Below are 5283 nucleotides of genomic sequence, written 5' to 3' on the forward strand. Positions count from 1 at the left end.
TGCAGATTTTTAAAGGTCCCGCTTCCCCAGGGCTGGGCTTTCCTGTCCCAGGGGCCTTCACCCAGCTTTAGCTGGGCTCCTCGCGGTGCCCCTCTCCCACTTGATTCTTTTTTATTTTGTTTTTTTCCACCTTCCTACCTTGCTAGAAGTGAAAACCCTTCTCTCTGTAGTGTAAAGAGGCTGTGGTCTCTTTAAATCTCAGGTCGAATTAGTAGGTGTTCAGGATGATTTGAAAGTTATCTAGGTAAGCTGATGGGTCCAGGTGAGTTGAGGGCCCCCGCTTTTCCACCATCTTGCCCCGCCCCATTTTTTGTATTATTTTTTAATTATTTATTTAAATTTTACTTAACTACAGTGCATTATTGGTTTCTGGAGTAGAATTCATTGAGTCATCACTTACAACACCTAGTGTTAATCAAATGGCATATATGTATATATATGTGTATATGTATGTATATACATGTATATATGTATATATATATATTATATATATATGATGGAATATTACCAGATGTTAAAAAGAATGCAATATTGCCATTTGTAATAACATGGATGGAGCTGGAGTATATTATGCTATGTGAAATAAGTCAATCAGAGAGAGACAAATACCAAGTGATCTCACATGTGGAATTTAAGGGGGGAAAATGACCATATTGGAAGTTGGGGTGAGGAGAAAGGGAAATAAAGCATAAGAGAAGCTTAATGATAGAGAACACACTGAGGGTTGATGGAGGGAGGTGGTTGAGGAGAAGGACTAAATGGGTGAAGTGTTTTAACGAGGTAATGGTTGTGATTAACACTAGGTGTTGATGAGGATCCTTGCCAAAATCCGCTGTTTCTTTTGTTATTAATTTTAGACATTCTGACAGGTGTGAAGAGATATCTCATCATGGTTTTATTTGTATTTCCCTGATGATAAGTGATGTTAAGCATCTTTCCATGTGTCTGTTAGCTATCTGATTGTCTTCTTCAGAAAAGTGTCTATTCAGGACATCTGGGTGGAGTGGTCAAGTGTCTGCCTTCAGCTCAAGTCATGAATCCTGGGACCAAGTCCCACATCAGACACCCAAAAGGGAACTTGCTTCTCCCTCTGCCTATTACTCTGCCTCTCCATCTGGGTGTCTCTCATGAATAAATAAATAAAACCTTAAAACAAAACAAAACAAAAAGAAAAAAGTGTCTATCCATGTATTCTTCCCATTTCTTAACTGGATTATTTGTTTTGGGGTATTGAATTTGATGAGCTATTTATAAATTTTGGATTCTAACCCTTTATCCAATATGTCACTTGCAAATATCTTCTCCAACTCTGTAAGATGAAGCTTTTTAGTTTTGATTGTTTTCTTCACTGTACAGATTTTAGTCTTGATGAAATCCCACTAGTTCATTTCTGTTTTTGTTCCCATTGCCTCTGGCAGTGTGTCTAGTTAGAAGTTGCTATGGCTGAGGTCAAAGAGACTTCTGTGTTCTCTAGGATTTTGATTGTTTCCTGTCTAATATTTAGGTCTTTCATCCATTTTGACTTTATTTTTGTGTATAGTGTAAGAAAGTACTCTAGTTTCATTCTTTTTCATATTGCTGTCCAGTTTTCCCAATGCCCTTTTTGGAAGATACTTTTTTTCCACTGGATATTCTTCCCTGCTTTGTCAAAGATTGGTTGACCATGGAATCGTGAGTCCTATTCTGGGTTCTCTATTCTGTTCCACTGATCTATGTGTCAATTTTTGTGCCAGTACCATACTATATTGATGACTACAGCTTTGTAATATAACTTGAAAATCAGGATGCATTCAAGTTCGTTTTTTTCAGGATTCTTTTGGATATTTGGGGTCTTTTGTGGTTTCATTCTAATTTTAAGACTGTTCTAGCTCTGTGAAAAATGCTGTTGTTATTTTTATAGGAGTTGCATTAAATGTGTAAATTTCTTTGTGTACCATAGGCATTTTTAACAATCTTTGTTCTTTCAATCCATGAGCATGGAATGCTTTTTCATTTCTTTCTGTTCTCTTCAATTTTGTTCATAAGTGTTCCACAGTTTTCAGAGTACATATCTTTTAACTATTTAGTTATATTTATTCCTATTTATCTCTTTGTTTTTGGTGCAATTGCAAATCGGATCAATTCCTTGATTTCTTTTTCTGCTGCATCGCTACTAGTGTAAAGAAATGTGACAGATTTGTGCACATTTATTTAATATACTGCAACTTTGCTGAATAAATATATTAGTTCTTGCAAATTTTTTGTGAATGCTTTTGGTTTCTCACAGACAGAATCATGTTGTCTGCAAATAGTGAAAGTTTTACTTCTTCCTTCCCAATTTGGATGCCTTTATTTCTTCTTGTTGTCTGATTACTGAGGCTAAGACTACCAGTACTATGTTGAATAATAATTATGAGAGTGGCATCCCTGTCCCATTCCTGACCACAAAGAAAAGATTCTGTTTTTTTGCCATTGGGGAAGATATTACCTATGGGTCTTTTTTATATGGCCTTTGTGATGCTGAGGTATATTCCATTCATACCTAATTTATTAAGAGTTTCCTTTTTGTCAAGAATGGATGTTGTATTTTTTCAAATGCTTTTTCTGCATATATTGAGAGAATCATATGGTTCTTATCTTTTCTTTTGATAATGTGGTATATCATGTTGATTGATTTGCAAGTTTTGAACTACCCCTGCAGCCCATGAATAAATCCCAATGGAATGTGGTGAATACTTCTTTCAATGTACTGTTAAATTCAACTTTCTGTTATCTTGTTGAGAATTTTTGCATCAATTTTTCTCTTTTTTATATATATTTTTTATTGGAGTTCGATTTTCCAACGTATAGTATAACACCCAGTGCTCATCCCATCAGATGCCCCCCTCAGTGCCTGTACCCCACCACCCCATCCCCCGGCCCACCTCCCCTTCCACTACCCCTTGTTCATTTCCCAGAGTTAGAAATCTCTCATGTTCTGTCATCCATTTGGATATGTGTCACTCACTTTCTCTCCTTTCCCATTAATCCCTTTCACTATTTTTTATATTCTCCGAATGAATGAAACCATATAATATTTGTCCTCTGATTAACTAAATTCACTCAGCATAATACCCTCCAGTTCTATCCACGTTGAAACAAATGGTGGGTATTCTTTGTTTCTAATGGCTGAGTAATATTCCATTGTATATATAGATCACATTTTCTTTATCCATTCATCTTTAGATGGACACTGAGGCTCCTTCCACAGTTTGGCTATTGTCGACATTGCTGGTATAAACATTGGGGTGGCTCTCTTTTTCCGACAGCTGCCGGGGAGCCCAGCGCAACTCATCCTGTCGCGTCGGTTCCCGTGGGTTGCCACGCCAAGTCCACCCAGCAGATCGTCCTCCAAGGCCCGGGGCTGTGGAGCTTCCACCTCGTGGGGGGCAAAGACTTCGAACAACCCCTGGCCATTTCCCGGGTCACTCCTGGAAGCAAGTTTGCGGGAGCTAACTTATGCATCGGAGATGTAATCACAGCCATCAATGGGGAAAATAGCAGTGGTATGACACACCTGGAAGCTCAGAACAAAATCAAGGGCTGCATGGACAACATGACCCTCACAGTCACCAGATATGAACAAAAAACCTGGTCTTCCCTGGTGACAGAGGAAGGGAAACGTCATCCGTACAAGATGAATTTGGCCTCGGAACCCCAAGAGGTCCTGCACATAGGAAGCGCCCACAACCGGAGTGCCATGCCCTTTACCGCCTCGCTGGCCTCCAGCTCTGCCCCCAGGGTCATCACAAACCAGTACAACAACCCAGCTGGTCTCTATTCCTCTGAAAACATATCCAACTTCAACAACACCTTGGAGTCAAAGACAGCAGCCAGTGGGCAGGAGACAAATGGCAGAGCCTTAGACCATTCTCAGCCTCTAAGTGGACTTGTCAACGACAAAGAATCTGAAGTTTACAAGATGCTTCATGAGAAACAGGAGTTAAATGAGCCCTCCCAAGCAATCCACTTCATTCCTGGTATTGCAGGAAATCTTAGAGTCTGAGGAGAAAGGGGATCCCAACAAGCCATCAGGTTTCAGAAGTGTTAAGGCTCCAGTCACCAAAGTGGCTGCATCTATTGGAAATGCCCAGAAGTTGCCCATGTGTGACAAATGTGGCACCGGCATTGTCGGCATGTTCCTGAAGCTCTGGGACCACTACCGTCACCCTGAGCGTTATGTGTGCACTGAATGTGGCCCCAATCTAAAACAGAAGAGCCACTTCTTCATGTAGGATCAGATCTACTGTGAAAAGCATGCTCGGGAGCGGGTCACACCCCCTGAGGGCTACAACGTGGTCACAGTGTTCCCCAAGTGAACCGGCAGGTCCACACCTGTTGCAACTCGATCTCTAAATGCTCTGGCCCTCTCCTCTTTTGAAAGTTCTTGCTGAATCTGGTTTTATCCCTGCCCATTAAACACCACGTCTCCCTGCCTCTGCTAACTGACTCACTGGCTGTGTGACGCCTGCTTTTACAATTAGCAGAGGATTGCTTTGTTCAGTGGCCCCCTTGCCAGCATCCTTGGGTCTTCTCTTTACTTCAGTTCATTTCTGCTGCAGATGGACATCAGCCACATTTGAACCAAACCGAATTGAACATGTCTGACATTGTTTCGTTTTTACTCAATAAATTTATAGACTCCAAAAAAAATTGGGGTGCAGGTGTCCTGCCGTTTCACTGCATCTGTTACTTTGGGGTAAATCCCCAGTGGTGCAATTGCTGAGTCATAGGGTAGCTCTATTTTTAACTCTTTGAGAAACTTCCACGCAATTCTACAGAGTGGCTGTACCAGCTCACATTCCTACCAAGAATGCAAGAGGGATCCCCTATCTCCACATCCTCTCCAATATTTGTAGTTTTCTGTCTTGTTAATTTTCACCATTCTCACTGGTGTGACATGGTATCTGAATGGCAGCCTTGCTGGATGTAGTATTATTGGCTTCATACTTCCCAATCAACATGTTGAATATATCTTGCCACCGTCTTATGGCCTGCTAATTTTCTGTGGCAGATCTGCTGTGGATGAGATCTGTCGTGTGTGTGTGTGTGTGTGTGTGTGTGTGTGTGTGTGTGTTCTGTCTTCTCTTATAAGTCTGAGACATTTTTTTCCTTTGCTGCTTTCAGGATTCTCTCCTTGCCTGTGTATTTTGTGAATTTGGGTATGACATGCCTTGACCTCAGTCAACTTTTGTTGAATTTAATGGGAGTTGTCTGTGCTTCTTGGATATTGATGAATGTATCCTTCCCCAGATTAGGACAATT

At 40.8% G+C, this 5283-nt stretch overlaps 1 pseudogene; it reads left to right on the forward strand.

Annotated features, from left to right (window-relative positions):
* Positions 1–252: 252 nt before the first annotated feature.
* On the forward strand, positions 253–4671 carry LOC112671906 (PDZ and LIM domain protein 1-like; annotated as a pseudogene).
* The last annotated feature ends 612 nt before the right edge of the window (positions 4672–5283 follow it).

The sequence above is a fragment of the Canis lupus genome, chromosome X (assembly GCF_003254725.2).
Source record: "Canis lupus dingo isolate Sandy chromosome X, ASM325472v2, whole genome shotgun sequence".
Taxonomy (NCBI): Eukaryota; Metazoa; Chordata; class Mammalia; order Carnivora; family Canidae; genus Canis; species Canis lupus.